The sequence below is a fragment of the Desmodus rotundus genome, chromosome 10, assembly GCF_022682495.2.
Source record: "Desmodus rotundus isolate HL8 chromosome 10, HLdesRot8A.1, whole genome shotgun sequence".
Taxonomy (NCBI): domain Eukaryota; kingdom Metazoa; phylum Chordata; class Mammalia; order Chiroptera; family Phyllostomidae; genus Desmodus; species Desmodus rotundus.
The window spans coordinates 72,029,468-72,039,616 of record NC_071396.1 but is presented as its reverse complement, the minus strand read 5'-3'; the positions used below and the strand labels follow the sequence as shown (position 1 = coordinate 72,039,616).

General features: G+C 42.1%; 1 pseudogene; it reads right to left on the bottom strand.

The window, feature by feature from the left end:
- Positions 1–6,426: 6,426 nt before the first annotated feature.
- LOC112322596 (chromobox protein homolog 3 pseudogene) lies at positions 6,427–9,006 on the bottom strand (annotated as a pseudogene).
- Between the last annotated feature and the right edge of the window lie 1,143 nt (positions 9,007–10,149).

Below are 10,149 nucleotides of genomic sequence, written 5' to 3'. Positions count from 1 at the left end.
ATAGCTCCTGTGCCACACTCTTCTTCCTATAAAAACCTTCTATTTTGTTCAACCATTTGGAACACCCATCTAGTTGCCACATAGGATACAGCCCAATTCATGGATCATTTAATAAAATTTAGAACTTCAAATGTACTTGGTTCAATTTTGTTTTTTAACACTTTTGGTAATAAACTTATAATCTATTAAGTAAGCAGTTTCCTGAGTTCTGTGAGCTGCTGTAACAAATTAATTGAACCTGCAGAGTGGATCATGAGAATCTCTGATTTATAGCCATTAGGTCAGAAGCACAGGTAACAACCTGGACTTGCAACTAGGCATCTGAAGTGGGGAAGGGGGACATGACATGTCCTCTAGGTAGAAAGTATCAGAATTGAGTTAAACTGTAGGACCTCCATCTGGTTGGTGTCACAGAATTGCTTGATGTGTGGAGAACCCACACATCTGGTGCCAGAAGTGGTGTTGTAGTAGAATATTGAGAATAGAGGAGATGCACAGTATAAGTATGTTGGTTTTCCTTTAAAGTATAAGGACATTCAAAGACTTTTAAAACCCAAATAATCTATTGTAAACAGAAATAAAAATTCTTACACATTTCAAAAGAGAGATTACCTCAGTAATGGAAAGATGGCAGTTTGGGAGGGACCTTCAAAGTTTTAGGAATGCTCTTTTTTCTTAAGTTGGGTGGCAGCTACACGTGTGTTTGTCCCTTAACAGATATTTAAATCACATATCTCCTATATTCTTTCGTATGCATAAAATATTTCATGATATAAGACTATAAAAACAAATGAGAAGAAAATGTAAAGTCCTTGTAGAAGTACTAGCAATTCAAGAACTCAATTCAAGAACTCAACAACTAAGTATCATTTTCCATATATAAAGAAAACATTCAGCTACACTGATTTTTTTTATTGTTGTTCCTCAAAAAACTAAAAATGGAATTGCCTTTTGACCCAGCAATTCCACTGCTGGGATTATACCCTAAGAATCCTGAAATACCAATTCAACTACAGAGATTTTTGAAGGAAAAATAATGTCTTTTTTAACCAAAAAGTGAAAATACAATCAAAGAGTTCATTAAAAATTTTAAAGTGCTTAATTCAAAATTAGTTCCTCAAGTGACATGGAAATTAAAGTAATACATCAGGAGAGAGTTGGCAAAGGCCTATATGGCTAGAGATATATTTTGAGATATAAACATATTTTAGTATTTTTTCCTTCATTGACTTTTCCCTTAAACAACCCCCACCAGCTCCCAACCCAATTCAAGAAAATAGCCATGGCTAGGTGGCTCAGTTGGTTGAAGCATTGTCCAGTACACCAAAAATTTGCAGGTTCGATTCCCAGTCAGTGTACATAGCTAGGCTGCGGATCTGATCCCCAATTGGGGTATACATGGGAGGCAGCTGATTGATGTTTTTCTCTCTGATGTCTCTCTCTCTCTCCTCCTCCTCCTGTCTCTAAAATCAATAAATATATCCTCAGGTGAGGATAAAAAAGAAAAGAAAAAAATAGCAGGTGTGCTTTCTTACCCTTTTGTCACAGACTATTACTTTGGTAGCCCCCCAAAAAACCATGCTTGCCATATTCTTGCCTGTGCCATAGTCTCTCCCCTTCAATCAAGGATGGCTCCGTGACCTGCTTAGTGCCGTTTCAAGTCCTAAACCTTAAAAAAGCCTCAAGCATCCACTTTTGTGCTCTAGGGGAAGCCAGGTACTGCATAAATGTGTTTACCCTGAGGCTGCCTCTCTGTTAGAATCCCAACCTAGCCATGAGGAAAGGCATGGGCAAGGGATCTGAGGGACCTGGCCATCAGTCTCTGCACAGCGTCAAGCCAACAATCAGTACCAAATTGCCAGTCATTTGAGTAAAGCATCTTGGAAGTGACCCCTCTAAGAACTGCTCAGACTGATACCACATGAACAGGAAGATCCAGTTCTACTAAGCCCTGCCCAAAATGCAGAATCAGGAGCAAATAAAGAAAGCGATTATTCTTTTAAGCCACTAGGTTTTGAGGTACTTTGTCATGTACCAATTCATAACTAAAACAAGGTGCAGGGTAGAAAAGATACTTTCTTCCTTAGAATATTTTTTGCCCCTAAAAACCTAAGTTTTTAGGAGAATGCAGAGGATTTTTGAGGAGGGATGAGAAAGGGACTTATAGGCTTGATAGAGTGCCTGAAAAAAATGAAGAGAGTTTTGTCCAGATTAAAAAGATTCCCTTTAGGCTGGTAAGAAGAGGTGGTACTCCCTACTCCCCTAAATATCTGTATATGGGGGGACAAAAAATGGAATTATCTTCTGAAGGGAGAGCCCCTTATAATACCGGCTTCCCCCGCTAGGTGAGTGTCCTAGGAATGCATCTGTATCAGTGCACTAGCTGGTGTTGTTGTGAGAGGCTGGGCTTCAGTGAATTTTTTTGAAGACTCTCAACATGTTTGCCCATTTCTTGATGGGTGATTTATGAGTGCACTTGCCTACACTGTGCTGACTGTTCAGCAGTTTTTGACCAAAAAGGGCATGACACCCCTACCCCACCCTTCCTATTTACCTGATCTCACCCCAAGCAACTCTTATTTTTTGTTTCCCTGGATGAAAAAAGTCCTCAAAGGGCTGGCTGCGGTGAGGCCGCAGGCTGTGCAGGAGGGGCTGACTTAAGGGGAAACAGAGACTCAGCTTGCTATGAACTACAGCGGTTGCCTCGGTGGGAGAAACTCCCAGTCTCACATGAGAATTTGTTGAAAAGTGGGCTAGAGATGAGCAGAGGGGCCGCATTGTTGCCTCTCTGGCTGCTCCCCCACAAGTGGCTCCAAAGCACAGCAAGGAGGGCTGCCCTTCCCAGGGTGAATACCTAAGGCCCTGCCCCTTACAACTTAACAGGGGCCCCAAACAAAGCGATAGGTCCAAAATGAAAGAACAGAGCAAAACCTCAGAAACACACCTAAGCGAAGAGGAAATAGCCAACCTATCTGGTGGAGAATTTAAAGCCCTGGTAATCAAAATGCTCACAGAACTGATTGAGCTTGGTCAAAAAATGAAAGAACAAATGAAAGATACACAAAATGAAATAAAGCAAAATATTCAGGGAACTAACAGTGACATGAAGGAAACCAGGACTCAAATCAATGATTTGGAAAAAAAGGAAGAAATAAACATCCAACCAAAACAGAATGAAGAAACAAGAATTCAAAAAAGTGAAGAGAGGCTTACAAACCTCTGGGACAACCTGAAATATTCCAATATATGAATTATAGGGGTGGCAGAAGGAGAAGAACAACAGCAAGAAACTGAAAACTTATTTGAAAATATAATGAAGGAGAACTTCCCCAACCTGGCGAAGGAAACAGACGTCCAGGAAGTCTAGGAAGCTCAGAGAGTCCCAAAGAAGTTCCAAAAAGGAACACACCAAGGCACATCATCATTAAGTTACCCGAGATTAAAGATAAGGAAAGAATCTTAAAAGCAGCAAGAGAAAAGGAGACAGTTACGTACAAAGGAGTTCCCATATGACTTTCAGCTGATTTCTCAAAGGAAACCTTGCAGACAAGAAGGAGCTGGAAAGAAGTATTCAAAGAAATGAAAGGCAAGGACCTACATCCAAGATGACTCTACCCAGCAAAGCTATCATTTAGAATGGAAGGGCATATAAAGTGCTTCCCAGGTAAGGTCAAGTTAAAGGAGTTCGTCATCACCAAGCCCTTATTATGTGAAATGTTAAAGGGACTTATCTAAGAAAAAGAAGATCAAAAACATAAACAGTAAAATGACAAAAAACCCACAATTATCAACAAATGAACCTAAAAACATTTAAAAAAGAAAAATAATGAAAACAAAAACTAAGCAAACAACTAGAACAGGAACAGAATCAGAGAAATAGACATCACATGGAGGGTTTTCAGTGGGGAGGGGGAAGGGAGGAATGGGGGGAAAGGTACAGAGAAGAAGAAGCATAATCAGTAGGCATTAAATAGATGGGGAGAGGTAAAAAATGGTATAGGAAACAGAGAACTCAAAGAACTTATATGTACAACCCATGGACATGAACTAAGGAGGGGGATGCTGGAGTGTGGGAGAATGCAGGGTGGAGGGTGGATAAAAGGGAGAAAATTGGGAAAACTGTAATAGCATAATCAATAAAATATCCTTCAAAAAAAAAGCCCTCAAAGGGAAACAGTTTGCCAATGTGGAGGAGGTGAAACAAACAAACAAAAAGAAAAACAAACAAACAAAAAATAGCAGAAGCACTTAAAGGCATCAAAATCAACAAGATCTGTTTTGAGCAGTGGAAAAAAAATGTCTCAATATGGGTATTGCATCAAATGGAGAGTACTTTGAAGGTGACTGAAATTTAAACATGTAAGAATAAATACACACTTTTTAATAAATAAATTATGTTTTGTGGGGGGTCACCCCTTGTGTACATGCAGAGGCTGGCATCAAAAGAAGCTTTGCAAGTCATCCCCATGTCCCAAGTGGCACAAAAGCAACAGGAATTCAACAGATCCAAAGAGGCCAAGTGGACATAAAAGAGCCTCTCTCCCTACCATCCAGAGCCTGGAACTTATTAAAATTGGAAACGGAAGAAACCCCAAGATGTGCTCTACCTGTCTGATAGGTTCGGTGCTCAGAGTCATAAACTGTATGATAGAAAGTATTTTAGCTGGCAAACTGCTATCACTAAAATTGTCCTTATCTTTTCAGAAAGAAATACATTTAAAAAATAACAAATTTGGGAAGAGAGGAGCATTTAAAAACTCACTTTCTTTCAGATTTATCAGGGCGTTCGCTTTTTAAGTTATATGAATGTCTAATCACTGGGTTGTGCCCCTGAAAGTAATATAATATGGTACATCAACTGTGATTTTAAAATAAAGTATTTTAAAACTCACTTTCCAGCCCTCGCCGGGTAGCTCAGTTGGTCAGAGTGTCATCCTGATATGCCAAGGTTACGGGTTCAATCTCTGGTCAGGGCACATATAAGAAGCAACTAATGAACACAGAAATAAGTGAAACAACAAATCAATATTTCTCTCTCTCTCTCTCCCCCTCTCTCAAATCAATAACTTTTTAAAAAATCTCATTTGCTTGTCCTTTATTTTGTAGGTATTTTTATTTGGGGATAAGTTAATCTCATCAGCATATCCTAGACTGCATTTTCTCCCCTTCTTTCTTCCAACTATCCTATTTGTAATACTTTTTGAAGGTGGTGTCATTACAGTACATAGATATCAGCTCTGTCTCCGCAATCAGCAGGGAATTCTGTAAGCTTTTGTCTATTGTGGGAGGATACCGCTAAGAGGTTGGCCATGTAACTAGCTTTGGCCAATGATATTAGCAAATATAATGCAAGCAAGCCTTTGATAGGCATTTGCACATTGGACCTTTTTGTTTTGAAATTCTGTGACAGCCAAGTATGAAACCTATTATCCTATTAGAAATGTCTAATAGGGGGAGGGAGGGGGGACTGGCTGGGGTGGGGTGGAGGGAAGGGGAGAAAATGCAGACAATTGTAACTGAATAAAAATAAATTAATTAATTTAAAAAAATTAAAAAATAAATCCAAAGGACACCAAATTAAAAAAAAAAAAAAAAGAAATGTCTAATAGAAGAGAACTGAGCTTCAGTTTTCAATAGCCTCAGCTAAATGCCAGACATATAAGTGAGACCATTACGGATCAACCTATCAGGTGACTGCTGCTGTATATGTGATCTCAAGTGAGACCAGCAAAACTGCCCAGTTAAGCGCAGGCCAAATTACAGAATCATGAGCAAATAAGCTGTTCCTTTTTGAAGCCACTAAGTTTTTTCTAATGTAAAACTATTTATTGACCACTTTTCACCAATTTACAATAAAGTAAGCAATGTACAGTTGGATAACATTCTGATCATTACAAAGTCAGTTATTCTTGACTGCTCTGTTGAACCAGTAACATGAATACTGAAAAGATTGAGTCTACACGTAAGGAATGGGTTGGGTAAAGTAAACAAAGCATGCAAATCAATAGTTTATATTGAAAAAGTTTGTTCACTAATTTATACTAGTAGATGATAAATGGCAATACCTTTAATCACCTGATAAGTTTCAAGAACAAAGACATTTCCATGAAACATGGACTTTTGGTCAATACAGTAAAAGGTTAGAGAATCTAAGATAGTGACAGAGTAGGTGGAAGTTACAGTCACCTCCTCCCAGCACCAAACTGGAATTACAAGTATATTATAGAACAATCAACATGAATAACCAACCGAAGACCATATGAACAGAGAAATCTTATAACCAAGGATATACAGAAGCTACATTGAGACTGGTAGGAAGGGTGAAGACATGAAAAGTGCTGGCCCTGCACATATGTACAATGGATGAGAATACAGAGGGATATCTCAGTTTCTAAGGTCCCCTTTGAGTAGTGTGGGGTCTCAACCCTATAGCAGCCTCCCCAGCCTATAGCACCAGAGCAAGAAAGAGGAGCCCACATAAACAATTGCAATTTGAAGACACTTTATGTTTGCCTCTTTGCCAGGACCAAGTCTGGCTCATCTGTATCTTTCTATTTCATGAGAAACATTAATCCTCCACTACTATTTGTGGTACCAGTTACTCATTCAGGATCAAGACCAGTATGAAGTGTCTTGGTGTGTGAGCAGCACCCTTTTTCTTCTTAGATTTGCTGTCATTGGTTTTGCTGTCATATAAAGGTTTTCTTTTTGTAGCACCTATTTCTTTTTTTTTTGATATATTTATTGATTATGCTATTACAGTTGTCCTATTTCCGCTCCTTCACTCAACTCCATCCTGCCCACCCCCTCCCTCCCACATTCCCCCCCTATAGTTCGTGTCCATGGGTCATACTTGTAAGTTCTTTGGCTTCTACATTTCCTACACTATTCTTACCCTCTCCCTGTCTATTTTCCACCTATCATTTATGCTATTTATTCTCTGTACCTTTCCCTCCTCTCTCCCCCTCCCAATCCCCTATTGATAACCCTCCATGTGATCTCCATTTCTGTGGTTCTGTTTCTGTTCTAGTTGTTTGCTTAGTTTTCTTTTGTTTTGGTTTTAGGTGTGGTTGTTAATAACTGTGAGTTTGCTGTCATTTTTACTGTTCCTATTTTTTATCTTCTTTTTCTTAGGTAAATCCCTTTAACATTTCATATAATAATGGCTTGGTGATGATGAACTCCTTTAACTTGACCTTATCTGAGAAGCACTTTATCTGCCCTTTCATTTTAAATGATAGCTTTGCTGGATACAGTAATCTTGGATGTAGGCCCTTGCCTTTCATGACTTGGAATACTTCTTGCCAGTCCCTTTTTGCCTGTAAGGTCTCTTTTGAGAAATCAGCTGACAGTCTTATGGGAACCCCTTTGTAGGTAACTGTGTCCTGTTCTCTTGCTGCTTCTAAGATTCTCTCCTTCTGTTTCATCTTGGGGAATGTAATGATGATGTGCCTTGGTGTGTTCCTCCTTGGGTCCAGCTTCTTTGGGACTCTCTGAGCTTCCTGGACTTCCTGGAAGTCCATTTCCTTTGCCAGATTGGGGAAGTTCTCCTTCATTATTTGTTCAAATAAGTTTTCAATTTTTTTGTTCTTCCTCTTCTCCTTCTGGCACCCCTATATTTCGGATGTTGGAACGTTTCAAGATGTCCTGGAGGTTCCTAAGCCTCTCCTCATTTTTCCGAATTCTTGTTTCTTCATTCTTTTCTGGTTGGATGTTTCTTTCTTCCTTCTGGTCCACACCACTGATTTGAGTCCCAGTTTCCTTCGCATCACTATTGGTTCACTGTACATTTTCCTTTGTTTCTCTTGGCATAGCCCTTATTTTTTCATCTAGTTTTCGAACAAATTCAACCAATTCTGTGAGCGTCTCGATAACCAGTGTTTTGAACTGTGTATCCTATAGGCTGGCTATCTCTTCGTCGCTTAGTTGTATTTTTTCTGGAGCTTTGAAGTGTTCTGTCATTTGGGCCATTTTTTTTTTTTTTGTCTTGGCTCCTCTGTTACTTAAAGGGGCAGAGCCTTAGGTGTTCCCAGGGCAGGGTAACGCTGGTCGCTGCGCTGTGAAGCTGTACGTGGGGGAGGGGCTGAGAGAGAGCAATGGCGTCCGCTCCACTCTCCACCGAACCTCAATCTTTCACTCTGCTACCCACAATCAAATTGGGCCCCTCTGGTGCTGGTTCGCGAGTGGGCGGGCTTGTGCACACTCCAGGCCCCTGTGGGTCTCTCCAACGACCTCTCCTGTGAGGCTGGGAGTCTCTCCTGCTGCCGCCCCAAACCCTGCAGGCCTTTTCAATCAGAGGTCTGAGGCTTTATTTCCCCGCACTGGAGCGCTGGGTTACGAGGTCCGCTTTGCTCCCCGCCGTTGGTCCCGGTGTGTCTGTGCGAGAGTGTGGGGCCACGGGGTGCTGCCCGCCACTCTGCCTGCCCCGTTCTCCGCCACTCTGAGTCTGGCCCTCTCAGTTTATCTGTGCGCGAATGTGGGGCCGCAGGGTCTGCTAGTGGTCAGACTGCCTGCCCCTTTCGTCCCACACTCCGCCAGTCTTGGTCCCCAGTCTTGGTCCCGCCACGGCAACGAGAGTCCTCTCCGCCCCAGTGCCCGTCTACGCCCCTCCTACCGGTCTGGATGAATGTTTATTTTTGATCTACTTGGTGTCAGACTTCCTTGCTGTTCGATTTTCTGTCAGTTCTGGTTGTGCGAGGAGGCGCAGTGTGTCTACTTACTTCACCATCTTGGTTCTGTAGCACCTATTTCTTTTCAAGCTTTTGAAAATTAAAAAAAATGCTCCATTAACCCTAGACAATCAAAATTTTCTTTAGGTTTTCAAGTATTGTTAGCATCTGTAAATCTCTTTCACTTAAGGAAATATTCTATCTTCCCATTCACTCTACATGAGTCCAGTACAGTTTCACACTACAAAATCTTCAGGCTCTACTGCTTCGACATATTTTACTTTTTTCCATTCTGTTTCTTTCTCATTCTTTACAATGGAGTTTTATTGGAAGCCATTTTTAATTGTGGACTTGAGGAGCTATTATTCACTGTTTCCCAGCACAGATCTGGGTCTGTTTTATGTAAGATCTCATGATGGGAAATGGGGAGCTGTGTAAAAGACTGTTACAAAGTCTTGGGGTTTGGGATAGGTTGTAATGCAGCAATAGATAACTTGACACTTAAATATTTATATTCTGTATAACAAGATAACCAATGAAAATAAAAATTAAGTCAGTTGAGCCCTAGCTGGGTTGCTTAGTTGGTTGGTGCATTGTTCAGTACACCAAAAGGTTGCAAGTTTGAACCCTGGCCAGAACCCATACCTAGGCTGTGGGTTCCCCGATCCTTGGTCAGGGTGTGTATGGGAGGCAACTGCTCAATGTTTCTTCTCACCTCTCTCTCTCTCCCCCTCCTTTCCTCTCTGAATGTTAAGCATTTTGTGAATGTTGTGTAATTTAAGCCTGATAACTCTTGGTGCTCCCAAGTGCTCCCATTCATAATTTTCAGCAACATGACAGCGGCGGTGGACGTCAAACGTGTAGGATAAAGATTCGGAGCGAAGATACTTCAGCGACCTGAACGCTGTCCGTATTCCAGAACCCTGGGAGGCCACCTGAAAGAGGCCGCGCTAGTCACAGAACTTTGGTTCAGACGTTCTCAGGGTGGCCCATACGGCGGGGCCCGCATAAAACCATTAGGAAATGGGATGGAAAGGGTGGTGTAGGGTCTCTTGACAGTGTTTTCTTTCCGTGGGAACCCACGTGCTCGCCGCGGGGGAAGTTCCACCTAGTGAGGCCTGTGCTCCAGATACCGCACGCCTGGTGCTGACTTAACGCGACCCGACTGCGTAGGGCAAACCCTGAGCAACGCGGCAAGCTCGAGGCCGTGCAGGCTCGGTCCGCTTCGCAGAGAGGAGGGAAGATCCCAGGACCCTCATCTCACTACAGTGAGAAAAGAGTCCCTCAGAAGCCTCCCCACGCCGCTCCCGGGACAGGCTCTCTGGACTCAGCTAAGGGGTCGCCCCCAACAGCTCAGGTGCCCACGGAGGCCCGCGCTTCCCTCCAATTTCGCGAGGGCGAAAGGGGCGGGCCCAGGCGCGGAAGCCCCGCCCCCGCCCGCGCGGACTGCCGGATTCGCCCCGCCTCCTCTTGAACGCTG